The sequence below is a fragment of the Coenobita brevimanus genome, chromosome 8 (assembly GCF_032717465.1).
Source record: "Coenobita brevimanus isolate Jiangsu-jjx chromosome 8, ASM3271746v2, whole genome shotgun sequence".
NCBI classification, from domain to species: Eukaryota; Metazoa; Arthropoda; class Malacostraca; order Decapoda; family Coenobitidae; genus Coenobita; species Coenobita brevimanus.
Window position 1 is genome coordinate 9,985,228 of NC_136961.1, and position 17,927 is coordinate 10,003,154.

At 44.2% G+C, this 17,927-nt stretch overlaps 2 non-coding genes across 2 annotated transcripts; both read right to left on the reverse strand.

Moving 5' to 3' along the window:
- Window positions 1-14,069: 14,069 nt before the first annotated feature.
- Window positions 14,070-14,140, reverse strand: TRNAG-GCC (transfer RNA glycine (anticodon GCC)). Its single transcript has one exon. It is a non-coding gene; the product is annotated as a tRNA-Gly (tRNA).
- A 3,424-nt stretch (window positions 14,141-17,564) lies between these two features.
- TRNAG-GCC (transfer RNA glycine (anticodon GCC)) lies at window positions 17,565-17,635 on the reverse strand. Its single transcript has one exon. It is a non-coding gene; the product is annotated as a tRNA-Gly (tRNA).
- Window positions 17,636-17,927: the final 292 nt, after the last annotated feature.

Sequence of the window (17,927 nt, forward strand, 5' to 3'; positions counted from 1 at the left end):
CTATGGACATATGTATACATATCCATACATACACATACACATATATACACATATACACATATCCATATATACACACACACACACACACACACACACACATATATATATATATATATATATATATATATATATATATATATATAGATAGATAGATAGATAGATAGATATTGTTACGGAACAGAGAAAACTGTCCCGCAAAGTTTCAGGTTGAAAACAAAAGAGTTAGGTAAAATTACAAGTTAAAGTTTAATGCTGAAACTAACAACAAAACATTCAGGACTCATAAGGATAATGTAATGGCAAAAAACAGGTTAAATATATGGTTAACTGCAATAGCCTCTATTAACACGAACTTAGCAAGAGTAAATTTATCTAAGTCAGCCCTGATAAAATTAGACACTGGATAATGCTCAGTTAATGTAAGATAAATTATTACATATACAAACTATTATTACCAATGACTGGCATCCGAACTTCACATTAATCACAAAAACCTCACTAGGCCTACAAATTAACACCTTATGCTATACAGTACAAGAACAAAATGTAATAACACTTATACTCAAATTACACAGCAGTTAGATGGCTGGAGACTTCCTGAGCACTCACAATAATAACAACTGTACAGAGGAGGACAGAGATGTGAGCAAAATGAGGAGTAGATCTAAGTGGCAATTAATGCAGAGACTGAGCTCATTATATAGGGGCCGGCAGAGCTTGATACAACTTGTAAGAAGGACGCGCAAATGAAGCCAGAGGGGACAAAGAGTTGACAATCCTGCTCTGAACAACAGAAAGAACAACTTACTCTATTATAAGGGAGGAGGGGGGGAGTGAGGTTGAACACGTTCGTGATCAAACATGCAGCATACTGTACGTTAGAATTACACAAAGGATGATGAAATCATAGGCTATGTAACACCTCCCCACAAAGAAAAAGAAATTTACAAAGGAAATTTCTTATTACTCTAAAACAATCTGTCTAAAGTCTAGATAAGCAATCTGCAATAACATTTTCTTTCCCCTTGACATGTTCTATGTCTAATGAATACTCCTGAAGAAGTAGACTCCATCTTGTCAATCTCTGATTTTTATCTTTAAACTTACTAAGGAATTTCAGTGGGTTATGATCGGTATAAATGACTATGGGGTCAAAACCAGAACACAAATAAAATGAAAAATGCTGTAAACCCAAAATCAAGGCCAAAAGCTCTTTCTCAATAGTTGAGTAGTTCTTTTGAGGTGGAGTGAACTTCTTACTGTAATAAGATACAGGGTGTTCAATACCCTGATCATCCTCTTGCAGCAAAACAGCCCCAGCTCCTGTATCACTTGCGTCAACAGCCATCTTAAAAGGCTTAGCAAAATTTGGAGTAGCGAGCACTGGCTGACTTAATAGGATAGCTTTAAGTTTGCTGAAAGAGGATTCACAGTTATCGGTCCAGACAAATTTAACTCCCTTTTTCAGTAGGTCTGTAAGTGGTGATACAAGAATTGAAAAGTTAAGAACAAATCTCCTGTAATAACCTACCATTCCCAAAAATCTTTGTAGCTCTTTCCTACTTTTAGGTCTGGGAAGATCACTTATAACCTGCACCTTAGCTGCTGGTGGTGCAACATGTCCATCACCAATTACGTACCCAAGGTACTGAACTTTAGCTTGACCAAACTCACACTTTGATAAATTAGCTACAAGATTAGCCTGAACCAAACGCTCAAGAAATTTACTGACATGTCATAGGTGATCTTTCCAGTTGTCACTGAAGATTAATACATCATCAATATAAACAACACACCCTGGCAAACCCTCTGTTACAATATTCATGAGCTTCTGAAATGTGGCTGGTGCATTCTTCGTACCATATGGCATTACAGAACATGGAAACGTCTTTCCTAGTGTTACAAAACATGAGATCTCCCTAGCACGTTCAGTCATAGGTACTTGCCAGTATCCCTTTAACAAATCAAACTTACTTATGTACCTAGCCTTTCCGATCTTGTCTATGCAATCTTCCACACGAGGGAGAGGGTAAGTGTCTGTTTTGGTTATCTGAATAACACGTCTGTAGTCAATGCAAAGCCGCTGTGATCCACCTGGCTTAGGGACTAGAGTGACAGGAGAACTCGACTCGCTCTGACAGAGCTCAATCATCTTGTGGTCCAACAGGTAGCCAAGCTCCTTCTGGATGAGAGGAACTTTCACTGGGTTCACACGGTAAGGAGGCAGTTTAATTGGCTTTGCGTCTCCAACATCGACATCATGCATCAACACAGTGGTTCTTCCTGGAGTGGCACGGAACACTTGCGGGTACTCCTGCAGTAATGCCGAAAACTCCTGCCTTTCCTCGGGAGGTAGATGAGAAAGCTTAGTCTGGAGATCATTCTTGACATCAGGATTCTTCCCCAAACTATCACTCAGGCTCATGCTGCATGGGAGAACTTCACTTGCAGACTCGGGTGGAACAGCTACAGTGCAGACTGGGTTATTTTCGTCCCGCCTGTGATATAACTTTAGCATGTTGATGTGACAAAGTTGCTTGTTCTTTCTACGATCTGGTGTGGCGATGACATAGTTGACATCACTGAGTTTCTTCTCCACGAAATAAGGACCACTAAACTTGGCTTGAAGAGGTTGCCCATGCACCGGCAGCAGAATCAAAACCTGATCTCCTGGCTGAAAGTGGCGTAACCTGGACTTCTTATCATACCAAGTCTTCATCTTCTCCTGAGCAGCTCCTAAATTCTCTCTCGCCAGCTGTAAAGCAGTGGACAGCCGTTCTTTGAACTTCATCATGTACTCCAGCAGGTTGACGTCATCTTCCTCCGACAGCCAGCATTCCTTGAGTAGCTTAAGGGGTCCTCTTACTTCATGGCCAAACAGTAGTTCAAAAGGTGAGAAGCCCAGTGATTCATTTGGAGATTCTCTTGCGGCAAATACAACAAATGGAAGACCTTTATCCCAGTCTTTCTGATGTTCCAAACAGTATTTCTTGAGCATCGATTTGAGTGTTTGATGATATCTCTCCAACGCTCCTTGGGTCTGGGGATGGTAAGCTGAAGACGTGATCTGGGTGATGCCCAACTCTTTCAGAGACTGCTTGAAAACATTTGACATGAAATTACTTCCCCGGTCTGACTGTACCTCCTTGGGCAGACCAAACTTTGTGAAGAACCCTAGCATTTCCTTAACCACGTTCTTTGCTGAGATATTTCTAAGTGGAATGGCTTCAGGATAACGAGTAGCCATATCAATCAGGGTCAACACATAAGAAAATCCTAAAGAAGTCTTAGGAAGAGGGCCCACAATATCCACCAACACACGGGTGAATGGCGCCTCAAAAGGAGGAATGGGAACTAGAGGTGCAACCTTTTCGGTCTGATTACACTTCCCCACAACTTGACATGTGTGACAAGACTTACAATACCAGGAAACATCCCTGAAGATACCTGGCCAGTAGAAGTGTTTCAAAATGCGTGCCACAGTCTTCCTCACTCCAAGGTGTCCTGCCAAACTAGAATCATGAGCCACTCTAATGATATCCTGCCTACAAACACGAGGGATGACAACTTGATGTACAACCTCCCATTCATAGTCGGCTGATGCTGATGGGGGTCTCCACTTCCTCATAAGTACTCCTGACTTTATATAATAACAAGCAGAAGCACCAGCTGACTCTTCCTCACTGCAAGCAGAGTTAGCTAGACCTTTCAACCCAGGGTCAGCTACCTGCAACTCAACCAACTCTTGACGAGACAAATTATCAACACTACGCAGTACTGCCTCATCTGGTGAGTGGTCCAAATTAGCAAGAAAAGTGTCAGCTAGGATAACATCATCATCATCATCATTATCCTCTAAGTCACCAGTAACTTTAGACTTAGCCCTAGTGACAGCACATGCAGGGAACACATCAGGGACATCACAATCCTGGGACACAGCCACTGGCTCACTAGACAACTGAGGAGCTGGACACACTTGACTTTCACCAATATCATTTCCAAGTAAGAAAGTTACACCTGACATTGGGAGTGTCTCAACCAACTCAACCATAACAGAACCATTAACAAAGCCAGACTCTAAATTCACTCTGCACAGAGGGACAGAGAAGTAATTATTCCCTACACCTTGTAAGATTACAGTTTCATCAGAGGAATTAACATTAGAGCCTAGAACACTGGTCAGCATAAAGGATTGGCAAGCACCTGTATCACGATATATTTTAACTGATTTCCTGTCATTACTGTCCAGAGGACTGACAAAACCATCAGACAGGAAATTAGCACATGAACTCTTGAGAGTGTCACCCACGTTACTGCCCAAAAGAGGAGCTCCATCATGAGAATTTAATTTACCCCTCAAAGCAGGTTCACTTAACTCAGTTAAGGAATTCTGGGAACTCTCGAGGGTGGACACTAGACCAATTGACTGAATATTTAAAGACTCCTTTTTGTTCACATCACGCTGTCTCCTGAAACATTTCTCCGTAGTATGACCAAGCTTACTACAATAAGTACATTTACTTTTCTGAATCTAGAGGTGAAGCTGGTATTTACTTCCTGAGAAACATCATCTTTATTCTCTTTCCTGCTACCTGTACTCTGAGTAGAGGCAACGTACTTACTCTCAGCTTTCCCTTTTTCTTTAGAATATCTCTTGTGATTGAGAACATATTCATCAGCTAAAACTGCAGCATCAGACAAATTATCTATTCTTCTCTCATCAAGATATAGGCTTACATCTTTACTAATACACCTTTTGAAATCCTCCAGCAAAATCATCTGCTTAAATATGTCAAAATCAGAACCCACATTCTTAGAATTTAACCACTGCTCTAACAGATCTTCTTTGATTTTTGCATATTCAACATGGGATTGCTTAACTTGTTTATAAGTTGTCCTAAATTTTACTCTATAGGCTTCAGGAACAAGCTCATAGGCCTTAAGAATCAAGCTCTTAACTACATCATAATTATCAGATTGATCCTGAGGCAAAGATGCATAAGTTACTTGAGCTTTACCGGTGAGAACAGTTTGAAGGAGTACTGGCCAATACTTTTTTGGCCAATTAAAACCTGTAGCTACCCTCTCAAACAACTGAAAATACTTTGTTAAATCAGATTCATTAAAAGGAGGGACAAGTTTAACATTTTTAGCCACATCAAAATCATCAGTGCTAGATGATCCAGTTCCACCTTGTTTCATGCGATACTCATGGTCTGCCTGAATCCTAGCAATTTCAATTTTTGCCTCCTGAATACTCAGCCTCCTTAGCACGTGACTGAAACTCAGCCTCCCTAGCATTTGCCTGAAATTCAGCCTCCTTAACACGAGCCTCCTGCAGGGCTAGCTGTAACTTAACTAATTCAATCTGCGTTTGCTCATTTGGAGGAGTTACATTAAACAAGCTTTCATTAATCATGTCAACAATTTGATCTTTAGAATGATGACAGCGAACAGCAATTCCCAATTGTTGAGCAACAAGCTTAAGTTCATTCTTTGTTCTGTTTTCTACATCACACACTGTTTGCACATTTGACAAAAAATCTTTGGCTTCATCAAAGCATAGTAATAGTATACATCATGAATAAATCACAGTCACAAAATATCAAGCAATATCCTTATGATAATATCCTGAATATCCTGATAAGAGGTCGCCAAATTTATGGTACGGAACAGAGAAAACTGTCCCGCAAAGTTCCAGGTTCAAAACAATGGAGTTAGGTAAAATTACAAGTTAAAGTTTAATGCTCAAACTAACAACAAAACATTCAGGACTCATAAGGATAATGTAATGGCAAAAAACAGGTTAAATATATGGTTAAGTGCAATAGCCTCTATTAACACGAAATTAGCAAGAGTAAATTTATCTAAGTCAGCCCTGATAAAATGAGAATACACTGGATAATGCTCAGTTAATGCAAGATAAATTATTACAGATACAAACTATTATTACCAATGACTGACATCCAAACTTCACATTAATCACAAAAACCTCACTAGGCCTACAAATTAACACCTTATGCTATACAGTACAAGAACAAAGTGTAATAACACTCATACTCAAATTACACAGCAGTTAGATGGCTGGAGACTTCCTGAGCACTCACAATAATAACAACTGTACAGAGGAGGACAGAGATGTGAGCAAAATGAGGAGTAGATCTAAGTGGCAATTAATGCAGAGACTGAGCTCATTATATAGGGGCAGGCAGAGCTTGATACAACTTGTAAGAAGGACGTGCAAATGAAGCCAGAGGGGACAAAGAGTTGACAATCCTGCTCTGAACAACAGAAAGAACGACTTACTCTGCTATAAGGGAGGAGGGGGGGAGTGAGTGAACACGCTCGTGATCAAACATGCAGCATACTGTACGTTAGAATTACACAAAGGATGATGAAATCATAGGCTATGTTACAATATATATATATATATATATATATATATATATATATATATATATATATATATATACACACACACACACACACAAATAAAGACAAAACTCATGAACATGTAGGGACAATACATGGAGGTATATGCCACACAGGGCACAGTGAGCTACTTAAACCCGCCAAAACGAGGGTGACGCACCAAGAGTTCTTCTAAAACTTCGTGGTTTAATAAGTGTCGACACACCACATCAAGTGGCTGGCCCTGGGGCAGCAGGTGTCGAACGGTAGGGCACTCCAGGCAATAATGCTCTATAGTGTCGGAGCGAGGCGAGTGGCACAAGCGACACTCAGCGAAGGGAGGGTCCCCTTCCAACCCAGCGACCTGCCACTGTTTCTGGTAGCCCAGCCGCAGACGAGCAGAGACAACATTGTGCCTCCGAACCATGAGACCCCGGTGACGGTAGGAATATTTGAGGCAGCAGACAGGCTCGTAATGGTTGATGGACACACTGCAGGGCCTCTCTGCATCTCTGTGGCATTGCACAGGGAGGAAAGCAACGGTGCGAACTCTGGAGAGGTAACAAGTCAGGGAGAGAGGGCGACCATCACCACGAGGAGGCAAACGGCAGGCTTCCTTCGCGAGTCTGTCAACTGTGGCATTGTGGCGTAAGCCAACATGAGATGGCACCCATATAAATATGACAGTCAAGTTACAATGAAGCAGTAAAGCCAGAAAAGATAAGATCAGTTGAACAACTGTAGATTGTGTTGGCCGAACACTGGATAGGGACTGAAGGGCAGGCTTGGAGTCGCATATGATGACAGCATTTACTCCCCGTTGGCAGACAAGGCTAACAGCATCCAGAATGGCAGACAGTTCACACAGTGTGGAGCTGGAGTGATCACAGAGACGTCGGCCAACCCAACCCCCTGGGGGTGGTTCCAAGTCAGGCGAGTAGACAGCACCACCAGCAGCACCATCCGATTGCAGTGACCCGTCAGTATAGAGGTGATATGGAGCTGTGATAGAGGACGTCACTGTCGCCACGTGTTCCAGAGCCAGCTGCAGCTGTAGATAAGGTGGGTCAGACCTGGAGGTGGGAGTGAAGCTCACCTCTGGCATAGGCAACACCCAGGGTGGGGGGGTTGGGGGTACTTCTGCAACAAGAACATCCAAATTAAGGCTGCAGAGCATAGAGGAAACGGATTTAATAAGAGCACGTCCACCGCGCAGAATAGGAGGAACGGGGGAGTTTGGTCTCAGAGAAGTCCTGACTAACTGAGAGTAGTGGGGCGAAAATTGTGGGCAATGGAGGCACTTGACAGTGAGGTGAGTGACATTAGAATAAATTCTTTCTATTAAAGGTGGAAGCCCCAGCTCACGCTGCATGTTCACTCTCCTGGTAGACATGGGATAGCCAAGAATTACTCTCATTGCTCTATTCTGAAATTTTTCTAAAGGCTCCAGAGCAGTCCTAGAAAGCTGAATCAAGGCAGGGGAGAGATAGTCAACAACAGAGCGAATGAAAGTAATACAGACTGTCCTGGCCACATGGATGGAGATTCCCGAAGAGTTGTTGGTGAGCCACTGAAGTGGTGCGAGTCGGCGCTGGAGGTGATCCAACAGGTCACGGACGAAGGGATGGCCCTGGTACCTGGCGGGGGGAACAGCCGAGATCTTAACAGGTGCCCCCAGGTAGCGGTACTGGAAACACAAGGGAATGACAGTCCCTTCGATGGTGAAGTCAGGCAGAGCTTGAGGAGGACGGCAGGAGAATATTCTGCTCTTATCTGGGGAAAGAATAATGCCACAGTGAGAGGAAGCCACATAGAAAGAGTCAAGAAACCACTGGAGATCCCTTGGCAATGAAGAGTGAACACAAATATCATCAGCATAGCAAGTAATTGTAGTTCCAGGAATATTAGGGAGAGAAGTGAGCAACCGATGCATCAGTACATTAAACAAAAATGGGCTAAGAACACCCCCTTGTGGCGTGCCAAGATGAAAACTGCGTCGAGGACTGTACACACCACTGAAAAACACGCGAGAGGTCCTGTTACTGAGATAGCCCTGAATCCACCGCAAGAGATTACCCTTTATCCCAAAGTCGACAAGTTGATCCAAAATGATGTCTCTGTTAGCAATATCGAAGGCACTCTGAAGGTCGACGAAGGCCACCACACTGTCCCAGGAGAGATGAGAATACAAGTCAACGAGGCAATGGTGCGTGCTGCGCTGAGGAAGGAAACCATACAGATGTGGAGAAAGGCAGTCCTGAAGCCTGTACATGAGACGGTTGAGTAAGATCCTCTCCATCACCTTGCAGAAACAAGAAGTAAGGGAAATCGGCCTGAACTTCGCCATGCCAGGCTTGGGGATGGGGACAATTGTACTGCTGGTCCAGGCTCGTGGTACACAACCGTCTCTGAAACAAAGATTGTACAATTTAAGTAAAGGCTTACCAGGAACTTGTTGCAGCAGACGTAGCACAGCATAGGTGATACCGTCATCACCCGGGGATGAAGCCTTACCTCGAGAGAGAGCACGACGCAGCTCCGACTCAGTTATCTCCTCTGCATCATCATCATCATCCTGCACCAAAGCAGACATCAAACGAAGCTGACGGGCAGGAGCACAGGAAGAGAGTGCATCTTGTATGTGGTTGGGAAGACTTGCTGGGGTAGACTGTTCCGACCAGGGGTCGACAAGGTTTTGGGAGTAGACAGGGGGAGTGTGATGGCGAGTAGTGGCGGGTGTCTTCTTGACAACTCGACGGATGACGTGCCACATGGAAGCCACACTTGTCTGTTGGTTAATACTGTCCATAAACCGCTGCCAGGACTCAATAATGACCCACTCCTGCAGTGTGACTAGTGCACCCCTGGACGTTTGATAACGATGGAGTGTGCCAGGATTCGGGTTGGCTTGAAACAAGAGCCCATCACGTTCAGCCTCCTTCTTCGCCTCTTGTATATGTGCATCAAGCGTCCAGGAGTGGGCGGTACAGCGGTGCTGTAGATGTGAGCGGGAGACATACTGCCTGTAAAAATCATGAGTGGCAGAGACAAGATCAGAGTATAACTGGTCAGGTGAAGAAAGATTAAAAGTAGGTACCATCTGGGCCATATATATGTAAGTCGGGCAATACTTAGTGGGCACAGTAATGCGTAAACGAGCAGCAGGAGCAGTAGAAGCAGCATGCAGAGAATAACGAAATCGAAGTGCGATGTGATCAGAGAATAAGGCTGGCACTGAGGAGCATTGGACCCAAGACGCTATCAAGCCGGACGTGATGACGTGATCCAGAGTGCCTCCCCGGGAGTGAGTGGTGTCGCCAGTATCCCAGCGTGCAAGGTGATGCCTGCGGATGTAAGAAATGAGATGAAGACCATTATGATTGTAAGAGCCAGAACGATCACCTAAGTCAGGATGCCGAGCATTGAAATCTCCCATATACACCACCCCACGCACTGTAGGAGGAGGAAGAGCCTCAAGAGAGAGTCTGGCAGGGGCGGAATAGACATTACACAGCTGGAGCACGCCATCCCCAAGTGTGACCTCAAAGAGCTGGAAAGCTATGTCAGGGTCGGTGGAGTTGCGGAGAAGGCGGTGTGGTAAGGAGCTGTGTATGTAAGTCAACAGGCCATTCCTTACCAGATGGATGTACGGAATATAACCTGTAAGGGGGGGAGCTTGCCCAGCGGCAATCGGCTGGCCTGGGAACGCTTCCTGGAGAAAAATAACACTAGGGTGGTGTCGAAAAACAAAGGCCTTCAGTTGAGCGAGCTTAGCATAATTGGTGATACCACAGACGTTCCAGGAGATGACATCTAGCTGGCAATCAGGAGCGAACCTTATGCTTGAAAGAAGGTGACCGGAGAGAGGAGGCAGACGAACGACCTGGGTTAGAGAACGAACCAGAAGGGAATGACTCACAGAGTTTTTCAAGGTGAGAGGCAATAGTACCCATCTTGTCGGTGAGGGTGGTGACAGTGGAGATGATGCTCTGCTGAGCCTCAACCAAGGTGGAGAGTTTGTTATCCGAAGAGGCATGAGCTGCAACCAGCCCGTCAATCCTGGCTTCAAGAGCAGAAAAGTGGTCCTTGAGAGCCGTACATCGTGCCATGAGGGAGGCAACAGCCTTGCGGAGGGCCAGGTCAGGAGCCGAGGCAGTGCTGGTGGGAGGAACAGGCTGAGGTGGTGGTGGGGGTGGCCCGGGAGTGACGGCCCGAACTGGGCCCTGGCGCCGAGCACAACCATGCCACACGTTGACCCTGGCTGAAAACAGTGCGGACACTTCCACAGAGACGTGTCCCAAGGAGGTGGGGGCTCTGAGGTGGATGCAGAGGCAGCAGGACGTGACGGCTCACCCTTGACAGGACACGTCCTGGATTCGTGGCCAGCCGCACACCAGGCACACTTCGGCGAGGCAGAGCAGTACCAGGAAATGTGTCCCATGCCCCAGCATCTGTAGCACCAAGGCTGGTCATTATGGAGTTTCTGCACCTCACACGGTGGACGACATGGGAGGAAGTCAAAACTAATAACTGATGGAGGTGGGTCGGGAAGACTCCAGACGACAACAATCCGGTTAATGGGAGAACCATCCTGCATGAAACGACGGGCAGAGTACACTCCAGGATATCCCTTGGCAAGATTTGGGTCACCATCAACAGGGAAACGGGTGAGGATGTAGCTGGGGTACTTACGTGGCCTCTCCGGTGAGTCCTGAAGAACGAGTGGCAGCAAGAAAAACTCACCAGATAAGACTCTGTTAATGATGTCCTCTCTTTGTCTAGAAATGTAGACAAACCGGGAGGTGACTGCAGCCATCTTGACTTCTGCCTGCTCACGTTGTAGTTGGAAGGCCCTGTTAACCGAAGACAATCATCGCAGCTTCGTATCCATGGAAGGGTCGCCACTGAAGGAGAGCTTGACGTAGGCATCTCTCGGGGCAAATGCAGGGCGGTGAGACAAGGGCCGGGAGTGGGAAGAGGGAGAAATACCAGCAAGAAGCTGAGGAGGCAGACAGACAGGCACGTCACGCACAGATGAGTCACCTTTGGCAGTGTTGGTGACAGGGGGCACACATTCACCGTCAGGAGAGTCCTCCACAGGCCGCTTGTTAGAAGTGGACGGGGTGGAAGGCTGTATCCCATGATGAGTGGTCAAAGACTGAAGGGGCTGTGAGGTGGTAGGCACAGGCAGTTCAGGCCAGTGGTTCACGGTTGGAGAGGCATCATCGTCAAACATGGCTAAATCATTTTCCAGGAGTGAACCAGCGTCCGACCTCGAACACTCCATCGGGCCAGGCATGGCCTCGACAGAACACTAGCGAAGCACTCAGCCCACACTCACAGCAGCCGGTGATTATATCAAAAACCCGAACACAAAGAAACAGCTTCAAAATACACAAGCAAGCGCCAGGAGGAGCAGAGAACGTCCGCACTCAATGCAGGCTGAAGTGGGACTGTAAACTGTGCTTCATTTCTTTTAAGATCAACCTCAAGCCCTCAGACCTCTCTACAACGTTGTTTAATAAGCCGGCTTATTCTGGTTTAACTTCGGTCTCTTATCTCAAATCAGTCATGTAATCTGACACCTTCCCCATCATGAGTAAGCAATCTCAATACGGGTCAGGCTTTACACTGCCCCCTTACATTTGCTGAACAAACAGGTCTTGAATTAAACACAAGCCCCACTGGAGTAAACACGTTTCCTCTCCACGTTGCCCTTCCTTATTATGAAGTCCACTGTGATTCATCCTCTACATCATTTCATGACTTCGTTTTGCTTAAAACGTGCATCGGCCGGTAATGAACCCAGGGCCTCCCGAGTGGGAAGGGATAATTCTGCCGCTGAACCATCGATGCTAATGTAGTGACGGAAAAGATTATCTTATAGAAGTCATGAGTCAAGTTTACTTTCTCCTCATAACCAAAAATCATGCCTATCTACCATAAGTTTTCTTCGCTTTAGGGTGACCTAATTAAAGAGGGGAAAATGATCCGGATGATAGAGTATTTGACGGACAACTTAAGTAAGCAGGTCGGGAATACATCAGTGAAAGAAATACTAAAGTGCGAGAGGGACGAGCAGGGAGGGACTGGGAAGGAACTGTTGCACAGGGGTGGCTTTGGAAGGGAAAGGGAGGGATAGAAAACAAAAGAAGAGAGTGGGAAAGGTGGTTTCGAGAAGAAGATGAGAGGTTAAAAAAGATGGGAAGGGGAAGGGGAGCTGAGGTGTTGGTGAGAAAAAACCAGGGAGAGTAATGGAACTGAACTGACACTGACGTGGCTGAAACGGAATTGATGTCAAGGGCATGGATGAACTAGAAGTACCATGAATGAAGCTGAATTGGCGTATTTCATATAAAATTAAATCACATCTCATGGTAGTGGGTGTAGCTGAACCTGAATGTGAAGGACCTGAACTGGACCTAAATGAACCTAAACAGACGAGAAGGAATAAATGGACCTCCTGTAGTTGCCTAAAATTGAGCGGTGAACTAATTCTTACCTAAATATAGAACAATTAATAGAGCTAGTATTTTCAGTTGTTGTTGCCTTTTGCATCTGACGGTAATTCCGGCACAGCTTAATATTCTGCAACATTATCCGGCTAAACATATAGGCCTTCACTCTGTCTCAGTTCCCCCTGCAAGACAAAGGTCTACTTCTTGTAGAGGGAACCTGTTGAATACGAATATTATAGTTATTAACATTTTCCTGACAACTGAATTGCATGGCTCTCTTCCATGCTAAGCGATACCGGTAGTCTTGCATATTCTCTGTCAACTTACCTAGGCTCAATATTGGTCTATTGCATCATCAATGCTGCATCTCAAAATGAACTGATCTTAAATTTCTCTCTCTCTCTCTCTCTCTTGAGAGTATAATTTATTTGGGCTTCTGGCTTTGGCTCCCTTCAGATTTGCATTAAAAAGGTCATTGACAAAAGATGTGTCCTCAATCCAAGGCCGCACCCCACCCTCCGAAACATCTAAGTTCCTGGAGTGACAGGCACAAAATTGTCATCACATCATATGGAATGATTACTTCCTACAGGAGATCGGTAGTAAAAACAGTTGCTAACTGAAGAAATGGAAAAGAAATGATGTATAAATGTTGTATTATCTTGTTCTGTCCTTAAATAGCAGGCACTTGTCTAAAATGGGGCTGAAATTTCTGTTAGGCACGGTCTAACCGGCTATAACACTCCTAACTCTCTGGACCTCACTAACCCAAAACCCTTCTTTTGCTCTTACTAGAAAACTGATTATGTCTCTGCTGCTTCAGAATAACTGTCGTGCATTGACGGGATTCACTACAGGCTTGGATTGATGACCCTTCTTTCTGTGGGTGAATTTACTATGCTACCTTCTACTGGGGAATGGATTCCTCCACTGAATGCCAAACGAGCCGACAGCACACACTTTTCCAACTATCCTGTATTGCATACCACGCTATTGCATACCACGCCACCTTCATGTCATAACACTACCACTTAATCCTTGCTGAACATACAGGCCTTCATTCGACCTGAAGCCACCTTTCAGCATATAGGATCCTGTTCCACTATGTCCTTCCTAAATATCCAGTCCTTTCTTCCATCCCAGACTCCTTCACCACCTGATTGTTCCAGACATATTCTTGAACTCATTGGGTTCAAAACGTGCATCGGCCGGGAATCGAACCCGGGCCTCCCGCGTGGCAGGCGAGAATTCTACCACTGAACCACCGATGCTTATGAAATCGTAGGGAAAAACGCTAATATGACGGTCTCCAGAAGTCCCGAATCACGGTTGCTTTCTCCCCAAGAGTTCAGCTAAAGTCAACCCTATATTATGTTTCATTCGTTTTCTGCAGTTAAAGGATAACTAGAGGTGTGCGGTATGTAAGAGGACTACTGGGCCTTGAAAGCAGGCTGTGAAGCCTATGCCCAGAGTCGGAGACAAAAAAAAAAAAAAAAAAAAAAAAAAAAAAAAAAAAACGAAAAATGAAGAAAAAAGATCTGTATATATGAATACATCATACATAGTATATGTTGCATATGTATATATATGCACGCCTGTACACATGCCCATATATTTATAAATGCGTACCTATCCTGTACATTCAGTATGTCTATGGCTACATGTGCGTGATTATATACATACATGTACTGATACCTACAGTATACGTGTATGTATGTGTGCATATATGCCTCTCTCGGCATAAGTACGTACATACGTGTGTATCTATGTACAACTTTACTCATCTTAAAACATGTCATGATATTGACTGTAACATCTTTGTATCATGAAAGTGCCATTGAATGGATTTGTTTATTACTGTGCTTGTAATGATAATTTCTTCTGTACCTTCTATGCAATAAGATATCGATTTATTTTTCTTCCTCCTGCTCTCATACACCATTCAGTGCTTGGCCTTCAAGGACAGTGTTTCCCAGAGTGTTGGGGATTGTTCTCAATGGTAAATAAAGAACCTAAATTAAAAAAAAAAGAAAAAAAGCTCAGTGCCAAACATTTTAAAAAACCAAACTAATGAATGATGAAAGACTAGCAGGAAATAAAGTACTCGAGGAAGAGAGGGAGGAGCAAGGAAGGAATGGAGGAAAATAAATAGATGGGCTAGGTAAGGATGGAGGTGGGACGATGTAAGGGGTGAGGTAGGTGGAGGAGATTAAGACGGTTGTGACGAAATACCGAATCGGCGGTCATTTACCGAATTGACACTCTTAACTGCAAAATATTATAATCTTGATCACCATATAAATTAAATTAACCACAATAATTTGAACCGAATTCAGATACTTAGGTGTATATAAACCTATCCTGTGATAATAATGACAGTATTTTCGTATTAAATGAGCCGATTGTGTACCGATTCGGTGCCGATTCGATGGATGACTGTCGATTCGGTATTTCATCGCACTGCCTAAACTGTGCTTCAATTCTTTTAAGATCAACCTCAAGCGCTCAGACCTCTCTCCAACGTTGTTTAATAAGTCAGCTTATTCTGGATTAACTTCGGTCTCTTATCTCAAATCAATCGTGTAATCTGTCACCTTCCCCATCATGAGTAGGCAGTCTCAATAAGGGTCAGGCTTTGCACTGCCCCCTTACGATTGCTGAAGAAACAAGTCTTGAATTAAACACAAGACCCACTGGAGTACACACGTTTCCTCTCCACATTGCCCTTCCTTATTATGAAGTCCACTGTGAGTCACCCTCTACATCATTTCTTGACTTCGTTTTGCTTAAAACGTGCATCGGCCGGTAATCAACCCAGGGCCTCCCGCTTGGGAAGGGAGAATTCTGCCGCTGAACCATCGATGCTAATGCAGTGATGGAAAATATTATCTTTTAGAAGTCATGAGTCAAGTTTAGTTTCTCTTCATAACCAAAAATCATGCCTCTTATCGACCATAAGTTTTCTTCAGCTTTCGGGTGACCTAATTAAAGAGGGGAAAATGATCCGGATGATAGAGTATTTGACGGACAATTTAAGTACGCAGGTCGGGAATACATCAGTGAAAGAAATTCTAAAGTGCGAGAGGAAGGAGCAGGGAGGGACTGGGAAGGAACTGTTGGACAGGGGTGGCTTTGGAAGGGAAAGGGGGGGATAGAAAAACAAAAGGAGACAGTGGGAAAGGTGGTTTCGAAAGGAAGATGAGAGGTTAAAAAAGATGGGAAGGGGAAGGAGAGCTGAGGTGTTGGTGAGAAAAAAACCCAGCGAGAGTAATGGAACTGAACTGACAGTGACTTGGCTGAAACGGAATTGATGTCAAGGGCATGGATGAACTAGAAGTACCATGAATGAAGCTGAATTGGCGTATTTCATATAAAATTAAATCCCATCTCATGGTAGTGGGTGTAGCTGAACCTGAATGTGAAGGACCTGAACTGGACCTAAATGAACCTAAACACACGTGAAGGAATAGATGGACCTCCAGTAGTTGCATAAAACTGTGCGGTGCACTAATTCGTACCTAAATATAGAACAATTAATATAGCTATTATTTTCAGTTGTTGTTGCCTTTTGCATCTGACGAAAATTCCGGCACAGCTTTAATATTCTGCAACATTATCCCCTTAAACATACAGGCCTTCACTCCGTCTCAGTTCCCCCTGCAACACAAAGGTCTACTTCTTGTAGAGGGAACCTGTTGAATACGAATATTAAAATTATTAACATTTTCTTGATAACTTTATTGCATGACTTTCTTCAATGCTAAGCGATACCGGTAGTCTTGCATATTCTCTGTTAACTTACCTAGGCTCAATATTAGTCTATTGCATCATCAATGCTGCATCTCAAAATGAACTAATCTTAAATTTCTCTCTCTCTCTCTCTCTCTCGAGAGAGAGAGAGAGAGAGAGAGAGAGAGAGAGAGAGAGAGTATAATTTATTCGGGCTCCTGGCTTTGGCTCCCTTCAATTTTGCATTAAAAAATAGGTCATTGACAAAAGATGTGTCCTCAATCCAAGGCCGCACCCCACCCTCCGAAACATCTAAGTTCCTGGAGTGGCAGGCACAAAATTGCCAACATCATAAGGAATGATTACTTTCTACAGGAGATCGGCAGTGAAAACAGTTGCTAACTGAAGAAATGGAAAAGAAATGATGTATAAATGTTGTTTTATCTTGTTCTGTCCTTAAACAGCAGTCACTTGTCTAAAATGGGGCTGAAATTTCTGATAGGCACGATCTAACCGGCTATAACACTCCTAACTCTCTGGACCTCACTAACCCAAAACCCTTCTTTTGCTGTTACTAGAAAACTGATTATGTCTCTGCTGCTTCAGAATAACTGTCGTGCATTGACGGGATTCACTACAGGCTTGGATTGATGACCCTTCTTCCTGTGGGTGAATTTACTGTTACCTTCTACTGGAGAATGGATTCCTCCACTGAATGCCAAACGAGCCGACAGCACACACTTTCCCAACTATCCTGTATTGTATACCACGCCACCTTCATGTCATAACACTACTACTTAATCCTTGCTGAACATACAGGCCTTCATTCCACCTGAAGCCACCTTTCAACACATAGGATCCTGTTCCACTATGTCCTTCCTAAATATCCAGTCCTATCTTCCATCCCAGACTCCTTCACCACCTGATTGTTCCAGACATATTCTTGAACTCATTGGGCTCAAAACGTGCATCGGCCGGGAATCGAACCCGGGCCTCCCGCGTGGCAGGCTAGAATTCTACCACTGAACCACCGATGCTCATGTAATCGTAGGGAAAAACGCTAATTTGACGGTCTCCAGAAGTCCCGAGTCACGGCTGCTTTCTCCCCGAAACGAGAGTTCAGCTAAAGTCAGCCTTATATTATGTTTCATTCGTTTTCTGAACGAAAGATAAAGAAAAGAGATCTGTATATATGAATACATCATATATAGTAGCCTATATGTGCATGTTGCATATGTATATTGTTACGGTTTGCGCCAGCCCGGGGCTATTACAAAAAGACAACAAGTCAGCCTTAGATGATCGGCCTCCACTGCGTTGCAAAAATAA